This window comes from Eriocheir sinensis, chromosome 16 (assembly GCF_024679095.1).
Source record: "Eriocheir sinensis breed Jianghai 21 chromosome 16, ASM2467909v1, whole genome shotgun sequence".
NCBI lineage: Eukaryota > Metazoa > Arthropoda > Malacostraca > Decapoda > Varunidae > Eriocheir > Eriocheir sinensis.
Window position 1 is genome coordinate 6534705 of NC_066524.1, and position 13693 is coordinate 6548397.

Sequence of the window (13693 nt, forward strand, 5' to 3'; positions counted from 1 at the left end):
CAAATAGTACGGTTTCCAATAGTACGGTTTTGGTTTTATAGGGATTGTCATGGAAGAACTTTTTAGGATTTTTAAATTTCCTGCTTGTCGCACCAAGTAGCCATGGCGTGAGTGGCAACACTGTTCTACCAATATACCTGCTGAAAGCACCCCAAAGCATTCGAGAAAGGTGTTCATCTTGCAGAAGAATTCAGATTTAGAAGTTACGCTTTAAGATGAGTTACGTTGCAGTAGGGAGAGCATACCACGTGAACGAGAGCAGTGTTCACTGTATCTATCAGTGTAAAAGAAATTCTTGCTGCAGTAACTGCCAGTGCTCCAAGAGTGCTGCAAGACTGGAGATAAAGGCCGTCATTTTACTAAGCCTTGTCGTTGCTACGGTGACATCGTCTCACTCACAACAAAATGGCGTACGCTGATCTTCCTGCCAGTGCGTTTGAGAGAGCGAGTCGGGACGTCTCGGGCGCCCAGACCACCTTTGGCGGTGTTTAACATGCATTACTAGCTGTCCTGGCTGACAAACTCCTTACAAAAGAAGATGAAATGGAAGCTCCAGTGGTTATGGTGGTACAGGTAACTCTCGATTTACACGAGTTTGTTTTACACGGTTTTTAAATAACGCAGGGTCTAAAATCCAAATAAATGTTTAATTTACATGTTTTTTCCACTTATACGTGATATTTTACGGAGTGGCCACCAGATGTCTCACGCAACTGGACTCACGGCGCCGCGGCCACACAGCTGAGCTCAGTTCTTCCCGCGTGCCACTTGAACAACAATACAGTACCCACACTGCCACGCTACTCAACGATAGGGGTGAGCAGGTAACGGTACCAGTACCGGTACTAACAGTACCAGCTATATGGTACGGTACCGGTACCAATACTAGGCAGGCGCTCATGCTGTCCCTCATTTCTTTCTCAGACGAGTGAGGCTGAGACTGAGTGCCTGATTGGATATCTCGGTGATATGGATACTCTCTCTCTCTCTCTCTCTCTCTCTCTCTCTCTCTCTCTCTCTCCACGGAATGTATAACGCGCACCTTTTTCACATAAAAAATGCCTGAAAGTTTAGCCCTGCGCGTTATACGCTGAATGTACAAATTTTTAATGATTTTTTTCTTCTTTGGAGTGTTTTTAAGGGTCTGTGTTTCGTCTTATCCAATAACAACTGCACACTTACTTTTATTATTGTTAATGATCCTTCATAGTCCATAGCTGTCTCATAATATGTTACCATAGAATACAGGGCGATCAAATAACTACTATACAAAAATTAAATCGGTGGAGGATCGCCCATGCCTTGCTTTTATCCCATTTTCCCATCGGGCGCCATTTGTATGATCTTAATCTTGATGTCACAGCTGGCTTATGATTGTATGACTAAGGAGCAGTACAAGCTGCATAAAAGAATCATATTGGAAAAAAATATCCATGTGTTCATTATTAATTATTAATATTAGTGAGAATAATGGGGTAAATATGATATCAGAAACTGTACATCATGAGTCTTGTACGAGGAGTTATTTCACGCCCGGCCGCCATTTGCATTGTTTGCAAACCACACAACCACACCCACACAACAAACAGCTGCATGCCGCGTGTCACCAGAAGCGCGTGAATTGTGTCTTGCCTAGTTGTCTGTCATAACCTACGAGTGACTGTGAGAATAATATGCTTATTATGATCTCAGAAGCTGTGCATCATCAGTATGTTTACGGGGATGTATTTCTCACAACACCAGCCCGGCTGCCATTTTCATTGCTTTACTCAAGGACACTTGTCAATTCAAGCAGTAAAGATTACACCAAAAGTATATAAATTTTGGGAAACTGTACATTGTCAATGTTCTTTAACCCGTACATATTTCTGAGCATTTTAAGAACTTTTTTTTTTTCAAAATTGTTGTCTTAAAGTTTGGGGTGCGCGTTATACGCTGCAAAATACGGTATTTATTTTTCGATAGAAACCTAACTCATGTTTGATTTACATTGTTTTTGATTTATGCGACCTCTTCAAGGACGCAATACTCGCGTAAATCAAGAGTTACCTGTACAGAGAGGTGAAATGCAATGATGCAGTGATGGGATTCAGCCGGTTCGCACCGGTTCTTGGAATTTCTTTAATCCCGAGAACCGGTTGTTACTGTTAGCTTAAATCAGGGGTTCTCAATTTTTCCCCCATGAACACCTTTTACTTATAACTTATTTTGGTAAACCCCTCATATAGGGAACCTGTTCTTAAAAAATTTGAATCCCACCACTGCTTATATGTGTTTATTTTGGCCATCATGTTTGCTGATGATGTCATCACAGCACGAAGGTGCTCCACCTCTCAAAGCCGGGAGCCAGCGGACGTCCCGAGTTGGCAACCCGTGCTGTGGCGTGACGCGTTTGAGAGAACCCGAGACGTCCCAGGTGCCCAGACCACCCGGAGCCCTCTATCAAACACTTTTGTGAGCCTCTCAGTTAAGCCTCGTCGTTGCTATGGTAACAGCGTCTCACTGGCAGCTGAATGGCGTCCGCTGCTCTCTCTCTAGCTGTTCTGGCAGCAAATTGGTGTCCGCTGATCTTCCTGACGACGTTTAAACATGCATCACTACCTGTTCTGGCCGACGAGCTCCTTGCAACAGAGGATGAAAAGGAAGCTGCAGTGGTTATGGTAGCACAGGGAGGTGAAATGCAATGAAAGTACTTACAGTAATCCCTCGCCATATCGCGGTTCACTTATCGCGGTCTCGCTGTATCACGAATTTTTAAATTGTAAATATTTAGTTTTGTATCGCGGATTTTTCGCAATATCGCGGGATTTTGCGGTATAGAGGTATTTTAATATAATTATTATTTTAATTATTTTGCAGTAAAAGAAGCATTTTCTAGCCTAAAAAATTGTAAACAATATAAAAAAAAATAAAGTATTAATAAGAACATATTAAAAGAATATTAAATTGCAATAAAATACGTAGTGTACAGCAGATGAGTAGACAAAGACTCGCACGTATGGAAAACGCAGCTACGGCCGCTTACGCTTGAGCTAGTTTGCCCGCGTGTGATCATACACGGCATACTATTGGCTGATGGATGGGAGGCGACCATCCATAGCACTGTGTTCTGTATCCTGGGCGCTGTTTGGCTCAGCGACCGTAGCATTTGTTGGTTCGTGAATGGTTAGCTTGGAGACAAAGGGAGAGTGTGTTACAGCTTGCTACCGTTAAATGCTCGAGAACTTGGCAGTGAGGACCCAGACAGGATGAACAAGACTAAAGTCCTAAACTTGCTCAAAATGATTACTCCAAGCTTATCTAGTTTCGTGGAGCTCTTTGCGGTACTGGAATAAACACGTGGAGAGCTACTGAACCGAACAGCTGATACGCTCTTCTTCTTCTTGTGACCACAACTTACCGACCACACGAGTAACCGACATGTTGGTGACTGAGTTTCTGACTAGAATTTCAATGAGTTTCCCGTGAAATGTAGCCAACTTTGAATCTCTCGAGAAACTAGTGGTTGGATGACCTTGTTCACACGGACTGTGGCGAGATTCACAGATATGCGTGCTTATATAAATAATATATATAAAATATAATATATAAATTATATAAATAATAAAATAAATATAAGGTCACTACTTCGCGGATTTTTGCCTATTGCGGGGGGTTCTGGAACCTAACCCCCGCGATAAACGAGGGATTACTGTATATGTGTTTGTTTGGGCCACTATATTTGTTGATGACGTCATCACAGCACAGAGGCGCTCCACCTCCCCAAACCGGGCTGCAGCGGACGTCCCGAGTTGGCAACCCGTGCTGCGGCGTCACGCGTTTGAGAGAGCCCGGGACGTCCCGGGCACCCCAAGTCACTCTCTCAAACACGTGGACGTGCCGAGTTGGCAACTCGTGCTGCCACGTCACACATTTGAGAGCACTCGGGACGTTCCCAGAGTCTCGATTCCCTCTCAAACGCAGCCCAGGGAGTGTTTTTATGGGGAGCACTAATTTTATATGGATTTTCGAATAGAACGGGGGTCCTGGGTCCCTAACCCCCATACTATTTGAGGGACAACTGTATTGTTAATAAAAATGAAGATGATCATTCTCATTGTTTTATTTACTGGTAAATGAGAAAAAAAAAATGACCAATGCAAGGTTCTCCTCTTTGAAAATCTTTTTTGCATGAAAGCCCTGTGAAATCAAGCAAAATTGAACTTTTTAAAAAATCTATTTATATTACAATATTTGCTGCATATCTGATGAGGGTGTATCAGTTTCACCTTCAAAAAAATTTATCAAAGAACATTAGGGCATCATGCATCTCGACAATCCGACCACCCCGAACATTAGGAGGGCCAGGTGTTTGGGTCAGCTTCCAGCATATTACACTTTGCCCTCAACTGACTGCTGGTTGTTGTTGTGACCAAGATGTTGGGTGGATGCCTACCACTATGAAGAGGGCGGGCAGCTCAAAGGAGATGGCGTTTAACCCCTTCAACACGAGGATGTGTATACTGCTTCCTTGCGTGCCCCGTACCATATCCGAGGATGCGTATACTGCATCCTGGCTTGCTTTAGCCAGCATATGAATTATTTCTTCCTGGATATTGTATGATAGTTTTTAGGATATAGGTCGTATATGATATATTATTTGACTTTCAATGTCATTATTGTGTAAGAACATAAGTGTGTTTATGCGCATTTGTACTTGACAGTAACAATCAATTCTATCAGAAACTAACAAAAATAATGAAAAAGAAATTATATACGTGTATGCGTGTGGAGTTCCTCTTCCCTCGAGTTGCCAAGTGGCTGGCTAGTGCACCACCTCAGCTCTAGGACACGGGCTCACATGGGAGCTGCAGCCTCCCTTCGCTGCCTCCCCATCACACCCATCTCACTGTCTCTGTTCTCTTTCTTCCTTCCTGCCTCCTCTCTGCTGTCTCCTCTCTCCATCTTTATTCATACAGAGGAGGGTTGCAGAAAAGGGGTCTTTGCCTGGATGGTGGGATGGGTGTGGGGGGTGGGGACAAGGAGGGGGGGTTTCAGTTCCCATGCAACCTTGGGTCCCAGAGGTGGTGGTGAGATAGTGTGCTGCCTGGCTGATTGGCAACTCAAGGGAGGAGGAGTTCCACACACATGTGTATGTTGTTTCATTCTCATTATTTTTGACCTCTCTTTATCTACCTCATTCTCTCTCAGGCCATAGGCCGTTTTGTAGTGAAAACACCTCATTTCCCGCCCAGTGTGGGGAAATATGAAGTGTTTGACTATAGTTTTGCAGATTTACATAGATTTACATAGAAAATCAGACCACACAGACCCCATGGTCCAGACTAGATGATCTGTCCTTAAACTTAAGTGATTCTACATTAATCAGATAGCTTCAAAACCTTGCACTTTTACTCTAGGTAATATTAAGTTGAAGGAAGTGTTGGTTGAGCTTGTTTTTAAAGGAGTCATTTTTTTTTTTTTTTTTTTTTTTTTTTTTTTACGTGCCAGCCGGTAGGCTTTCTTGAACGGTCTGGATGGTAGTCAGCCCCAGCCCGTCATAGCACAGGCAAGTATTTTATAGTGGTGCCATCTTTTCTTGGCTCATGCTGCCCTCCAGAGCTCGTTCTTGATTTACTTGGACAGTTTCCACTAGAGTCCAGGTTAATGGGTGGTCTTCAGGACAGCATGTGGGTAGTCTTAACCAGGTGGCAGCGACGGGCCAAATTTGTGGCTTTACTGTGTAGCAGCGACGGGCCAAATTTGTGCCATGATATAACCCCCCCAAAATAGATGATACATAATCTGATCACAAATGCTTTAATATATAGGGTGAGGTGGACACAACCCGTACTACTAGTTGGAAAAATATTCATTAAAAATCTGTATTTGCCCTAACAGGCAATACAAAGAGTGCATAATACTCCTCAGGAAATGGGCTTCCTCTTTGAGTATCTGTTGAGCTTCCCCAGAGAATATGTTTTCTCCATAGGAAGGTTTTATTTATTTTTCAATTGCTGTACGGCTCGTGACCAGGGGGTCACGGCTTAGGTGGTTTTCTATGCTCGTCAAATGTAACCAGGCTTTACAATAACATTTTGCGTCCACCAGCTGTACGACTCATGAACTGCCCACATGTTTGTTTACGGGATTCTCGTGAACACAAAAACTCGGCACAACAATATCTTTCCATGCAAATATCTTTTCAATATGATCATATTCGCGATGAAAACCTTCACCAGCAAAGTCAAGACATATTCACAATCACCATACACTATACCGTGAGGCAAGAAAATTGAATCAGACAATTCGATAATTAAAAACTCGCCTAGCATTTTCAGGCCTAAGGCTTGCGGCACAAGATGGCTGCGTCAGCTATTGGTGTCCCATTTTCTTTCTTCTGTAGGAAGCAAGACTTTCCACGAAGCTTTGCTTTGACAAGACGGCCTTTGTACGTCTCGTGACCGTGTACGAGTTATGTCCACCTCACCCTATTATGAAATGGTTTGTGTGAGGGGTGATTTTTTCTCATTTTTCTCGCTTGGAGGGACCATTAACCCCTTGACTGCGGATTTCCTACAAGAAGACATCACCAAGCTACAGGAATGGAACAAAAAGTGGCTGCTACAATTCAATGAAGAAAACTGTAAAGCCATGCAAATTAGGAGGGGAAATCCAGCATACCAATACCAAATGGGAAACACTCCACTATCCACTACAGAGGCAGAGAAAGACCGGGGAGTATGTGTTAACAGGCTATCAGTGAAGGCAAAATCCATGCCAATTGCAGCGGACGGGGACACATGATCCCCGCTGCTACCGGGTTAAGGGCGTAAGCCAAGAGTTACTCTTGGTGGTGCAATCAAAATCAACCAGTCATCTTGAAATTGTGTTCACTTAATGGCATAATAATGAATATAGTACTTCTGACCAATATTCAACTTTCTACATTGAAAAATGATGACTTTATTAAAAGTATTATAAAAAGTTTTTTAAAAATTGCCTTTTTTTTAAACCAATGTACTCAGTACCTATCATGTAATTTGATTTCATTTTTCTTGGGCATGTTCTTTGGTCTTGTCCCTACAATTTGGCTGTAGGGATTAATTCTACACTAATTAGCTGATTTTTGACAAGCACTTATTTTCTCAGACATATTTTTTTAACTTTCTGAAATGGAAAATTGATTTTCAGGAAATATTTTGCATGCTTACAACAAAGATAGGACAAATTCCAACAGCCATTATTTAGTTTAACCCCTTCACTACGGCCAGGCAAGCGCGCCCACCCGTATCCGGGCTGGCCACGCGCGCCAAATTTCAAACGTCACTTCTGATTATAACAAGTTTTCAGCCATAATCTCAACATAATCATCATGTGTTATATATAAAAACATGCAAAATTAAATGGTGCACATAGAGAAACATAAATTATTTGATAATTTTGAGATGTAAGCATAAATATACAGAGAAACTTGCAAGAGATTAGCATCTCTCTCTCTCTCTCTCTCTCTCTCTCTCTCTCTCTCTCTCTCACACACACACACAGATTAGATGGTTAGAAAGGAAGGCAAGGGTCGAGGAACAGCAAGTTGAAACTTGTTGAAGAGGTGCCTCCCCCCTCTCTCTCTCTCTCTCTCTCTCACACACACACACACACACACACACACACAAGAGAGAGAGAGAGAGAGGGGAGGAGTGCATCTCTCTCTCTCTCTCTCTCTCTCTCTCTCTCTCTCTCTCTCTCTCTCACACACACACACACACACACACACACACACACACACTCTGGAGGGAGGAGGTATAAGGAAAGAAGGAAGGAAGGAAGGAAGGAAGGAAGAATGAAAGAGAACAGAGACAGCGGGATGGATGAAAGGGAGGCAGGGAGGGGAGGCCACGTCCTTGAGCCGAGGGGTTGGTGAGATAAGCACTCACTACCCAGCCACTTGGCAACTCAAAGGAAGGGGAGGCGGTGGCTGAGTCGTCAAAGTAACGGCCTCGTGTTCAGGAGGACGCGAGTTCAATCCCCGCCCGGTGCCACCAAGCTGGGATTTTTCAGCCGCTGCCGAGTGGCTTAAAACTACCCACATGCTGTCCAGAAGACCACCTATCAACCCGGACTCTAGATTCTAGGATCAAAGATGAGCTCTGGGAGGGCAGCATGAGCCAATGCAAAATGGCGCCACTATAAACACTCGCCTGCGCCAGAACGGGCTGGGCCGACCATCAGGACCTACCGGAAAGAAGCCTTGGACCGACCATCAGGATCCACCGGGAAGAAGCCTACCGGCGCAATAGGCTGCAATTTTAAAAAAAAAAAAAAAAAAAAAAAAAACACCACACATACACATATATCATTTCTTTCTCATTATTTTTGTTATTTTGTTAGAATTGACTGTTACTGTCAAGTACAAATGCACGTAAGACACACTTACGTCATTACACTATAATAACATTGAGAGTCAAATAAGACACCGTATCATATACAGAGTCTCAAGGTAGAGTCAGAACAGAATACGGGATCACTCAGCACCAAATAAAACTAAATGTAATAAAGATGCCAACATAGGCGTCGCCGTATATTGCACTGGGCGCTTCAGGACGCCGACGTCGGCGTTACCATATATAAAGGGTGAAGATATTATGTGCTCAAAATTAAATTTTCAGCAAAAACTGATCATTAGTAACAAAGTAGATAGCATTCAAAATACAGTTATTCTTTAAAAAAAAATCACTTTTGAGAAAACGCTTCCTAAAGGTGAGGCATAAATATGCATGAACCAGATAGAACCACGATAAAATTTGTTACTTTCATTTTAAAGAGCAAGCAATAATGATTGAAATAAGACTAGAACCACTGCAATTGGTCAATAAATAGTGAATGCATGGGCTATCAAGAAGTAAACCCCTGTGATATCGCGGTTCAGTTTTTGCAGTCCCGGTATTTCGCGCTTTTTTCTATAAGACCTATTAATTTTGATATCGCGTATATTTTTGCCATTTCACAGCAATTTTTATGAGTTAAAATCTCGGGCGTCACGACAGAATGGATGTACGTACCGATTCAGCCAATCAGAGCGTCGGTATTATATTCTCGGCCACTGATTGGCTGTTGTGTTCTAGAAGCATCTCGCTGTTTCGCATCTCACAGGGAGAGAAGCTGTTCGCCTTGTTCTGTCTCAGTTCCACGTGTCTCCCTACAGTGTACGGTGTTCCACATAACAAGGATGCCACCCAAACGCCCATCACCTAAGGCTTCTCGTGAGCCAAAGAAGAAGAGAAAGTTCCTGATGATTCAGGAGAAGGTGAAACTTCTCGGTATGATAGAGGAAGGACGGAGTTACGCTGCTGTAGCCCGCCACTACAGTATGACTGAGTCAACGGTTCGCTACATCAGGAAAGATGAGAAGAATATCAGGGTGTTTAAATGTGTTTCAATAGAAACACATTTAACCCTTTCCTTGCGCGTGGGACAGTACATGACTATCCCTTCAGGCGCAGTCAGCCAGCCTAATGGGGGGTCTCTTTTAACCTCTGTATCTCAAAAACTATTCATCACAGCTAAAAATAAAAAAACACCATTGGAAAGAGGAGGTCCAGATCTATAGGAGTCGGTTATGCATGCCTCTCTTACGAACGTACATGCACGTTCAGGGAGTGTTGAATGTTAACACTTACGTCGGTGCGTGCGGGATGATCAGCCATATTGAGGGAACTGCGGACATCTCTCCTTCAGATTCTGGCAAGGGAATATTGCCAACTGCAATATTTACAACTATTTGGTTAAAGAATCAGTCAGGTGATAGGTGAAGCTATGCAAAAATGCCGCTACATTGGGCAAGAACATCCACCAGTTACTCGTCCGTAGATTTGCCGCGCTGGGCTGATATGATTTTCCACCAAATTTAGTGAAGAACCCACTCAATTGGCAATCCTGTGTTGTAAGAATTAGTGTTGGAACACTTTCATACGCGGGAGATTTGAGTGCAGGTGGGGCTCGCAGCGAGCGTTTAGCACCACCAGCAAATACACCTAACGCTCGCTGCGAGCGTTTACCAATGAAAGGGTTAAACCAAGAGAGCTCTTGGACAGAGTGGAATCAAAGGCTCTTTGTTTCATCAACTCCCCTCCTCTTACTGACAGTCTCCTACCTCTTAAATTCTGCAGCATTTTTTTTTTTTTTTTTTTTTTTACAACAAAGGAGACAGCTCAAGGGCACAACAAAAAGTAAACAATATTAAAAAAAAAAAAAAAAAAAAAAAAAGCCCGCTACTTGCTGCTCACAAAAAGAATCCAAAGAGGTGGCCGAAAGAGAGGTCAATTTCGGGAGGACAGGTGTCCAGATACCTTTCTCTTGAAAGAGTTCAAGTCGTAGGCAGGAGGAAATACAGATGAAGGAAGATTGTTCCAGAGTTTACCAGCGTGAGGGATGAAAGAGTGAACATGCTGGTTAACTCTTGCATAAGGGGTTTGGACAGTATAGGGATGAGCATGAGTAGAAAGTCGCATGCAGCGGGGCTGCGGGAGGGGGGGAGGCATGCAGTTAGCAAGTTCAGAAGAGCAGTCAGCATGAAAATATCGATAGAAGATAGAAAGAGAGGCAACATGGCGGCAGAAATTAAGAGGTAGAAGACTATCAGTAAGAGGAGGAGAACTGATGAGACGAAGAGCCTTAGACGCCACTCTGTCCAAGAGAGCTGTGTGAGTGGAGCCCCCCCACACGTGAGATGCATACTCCATATGAGGGCGGACAATGCTCCTGTATATGGATAGCAACTGTGCGGGGGAGAAAAACTGGCGGAGACGGTACAGAACGACCAACCTCGAGGAAGCTGATTTAGTGAGAGATGAAATGTGAAGTTTCCAGTTAAGATTTTGAGTTAAGGATAGACCGAGGGTGTTTAGTGTTGAAGAAGGTGACAGCTGAGTGTTGTCGAAGAATAGGGGATAGGTGTTTGGAAGATTGTGTCGAGTTGATAGGTGGAGAAATTGGGTTTTTGAGGCATTGAAGGCCACAAGGTTCCTTTTACCCCAATCGGAAATGATAGTAAGGTCTGAGGTTAAGCGTTCTGCAGCCTCCAGCCTGGAGTCATGTAATTCCTGTTGAAAGAAGTTGAATAATGCAGAGTGGAGTCATCAGCGTATGAGTGGATAGGACAGTTTGTTATGGAAAGATCATTGATGAATAACAGGAAGAGAGTGGCTGATAGGACAGAGCCCTGTGGAACACCACTGTTAATAGGTTTATGAGAAGAACAGTGACCGTCTACCACAGCAGAGATAGAACGGCCGGAGAGGAAACAGGAGATAAAGGTACAGAGAGAAGGATAGCATCCGAAAGAGGGCAGTTTAGAAAGCAAAGACTTGTGCCAGACTCTATTGAAGGCTTTCGATATGTCTAGTGCAACTGAGAAAGTTTCACTGAAACGGTTAAGAGAGGATGACCAAGAATCAGTTAAGAGAGCAAGATCGCCAGTAGAATGACCCTTATGGAACCTATACTGGCGATCAGATAGAAGGTTAGAAGTGGAAAGGTGCTTTTGAATCTTCCGGTTAAGGATTGATTCAAAAGCTTTAGATAGACAGGAAAGTAAAGCTATAGGGCGGTAGTTTGAGGGATTGGAACAGTCACCCTTCTTAGGCACAGGCTGTACGAAGGCATACTTCCAGCAGGAAGGAAAGGTAGATGTTGATAGGCAGAGACGAAAGAGTTTGACCAGGCAGGGTGACAGCACGGAAGCACAGTTTTAAGGACAATAGGAGGCACTCCATCGGGTCCATCAGCCTTCTGAGAGTTGAGGCCAGAGAGGGCATAGAAAACATCATTAGGAGTTGTTACAGAAAGTTTGAGCGAAGAGTTCAGCCTTAGAGATAGAAGAGATGGCAGTGCTGCCGTCTGGGTTAAGAAGAGGCGGGAAAGAGGAAGAAGTGAAACTGGAGGAGATATTTTTGGCTAAGTGCCAGAAGTCTCTGGAAGAATTAGAGAAAGCAAGGTGTTGACATTTGCTATGGATAAAGGAGTTTTTGGTAAGTCGAAGAATAGATTTGGCACTATTCCGGGCTGAAATGTAAAGGTCATGGTTAGCGGGAGTTCGAAGGCTCTGGTATCTTTTGTGAGCTGCCTCTCTATCTTTGACAGCACAAGAACAAGCGTGATTAAGCCAAGGCTTTTTAGCATGGGGAGTAGAGAAAGTATGTGGAATGTATGCCTCCATTCCATAGACAATCACCTCTGTGATGCGCTGGGCACACATACAGAGGGGTCTCTCTCCTGGAAGCAGTAATCATTCCACGGGAAATCGGAAAAGTACATCCTCAGGTCGTCCCACCAAGCTGAAGCAAAATGCCAGAAGCATCGCCTCTTCGGTGGGTCCAGAGGATGTACAGGAGCGATAGGACAGGATACAGAAATGAGGCTGTGATCGGAGGAGCCCAACGGAGAGAACAGTTTGACAGAGTAAGCAGAAGGGTTAGAGGTAAGGAAGAGTATGTTGGGCCAGTCTCCAAGACAGTCGGGAATACGTGTCGGATGCTGAACCAACTGCTGTAGGTCACTGAGGAGAGCAAAGTTGTAGCTTGTAGGCTTGTTCACCAGGCTGGTCAGTGAAAGAGGATGAAAGCCAAAGCTGGTGGTGAACATTGAAATCTCCTAGGATGGAGATTTCAGCAAAGGGAGAGTGGGTCAAGATGTGCTCCACTTTAGAATTCAGGAAGTCAAAGAATTTTACATAGTTAGTAGAATCAGGTGAAAGATAAATAGCACAGATGTATTTAGTAATAGAATGACAATGAAGTCTTAGCCAGATGGTGGAAAATTCAGAAGAGTCAAGGTCGTGGGCACGAGAGCAAGTGATGTCGTTGTGTACGTAGACGCAACATCCAGCTTTGGATTGAAATTTAGGATAGAGATAGTAGGAGGGAACAGAGTAGAGATTGCTGTCAGTAGCCTCAGAAACCTGTGTTTCGGTGAGGAAGAGAAGGTGAGGTTTAGAGGAGGAGAGATGGTATTCCACAGAAGGAAAATTAGAACGAAGACCGTGAATGTTGCAGAAATTGATAAGAAAAAGGTTCGAGGAGTTATAAAGAGACCTTTCAGGTCGGCAGCCAGAAGGGGAGTCCTCCCTGGGGGAATTTGGGCCCCCCCCCCCCCCCCCCCCAGGCGGGGACTCCGAGGCACTGTTGTTGAACACCATTTTGAATTTTGAATTTTGGGAAAAGGTGTGAGTGTTGTGTGAATGTAGTGTGGTGTGGATAGAGAGAGGATCTGTCTTTAGAGAGCATGCTGAACTACTCTCTGGTGTAGTTTAGACAATAGGGAAATGGTTAATGAAGTAATGGGAAGGGTCTATGGAGGGCTTCAGCACCCTCCTCACTTCCCATATATGCCTCACCGGGAATGGCTTGCGCCCGTTCGGTAGGTGTCTTCCTACCTACTCCAACTAAGTAGTGTTGCATCTCTTTATATCTTCTACCAATTATTCATGCTGGCTGCTCTTCTGAACTTGTTAATTGCATGCCTCCTCCCCATAGCTGGGCACGATAACAGAAAACCTTATTCCTGATAACCGATAACTGATAATGAAAAACCTTATCGGTGATAATCGATTTTCGTTAACTGGAGACACGAATATAGGCGATAACCGATACCCGATATAAATCCACAATTCCGATACTAGCTAGCAATAAATCCGATAGGCGAAAACGATACTATATTG

General features: G+C 43.8%; 1 protein-coding gene across 5 annotated transcripts in view; it reads right to left on the reverse strand.

Moving 5' to 3' along the window:
- LOC126999218 (uncharacterized) overlaps positions 1-13693 on the reverse strand; it is a 152070-nt gene that overhangs the window by 108692 nt on the left and 29685 nt on the right. The gene's annotated exons all lie outside the window — the stretch shown is intronic.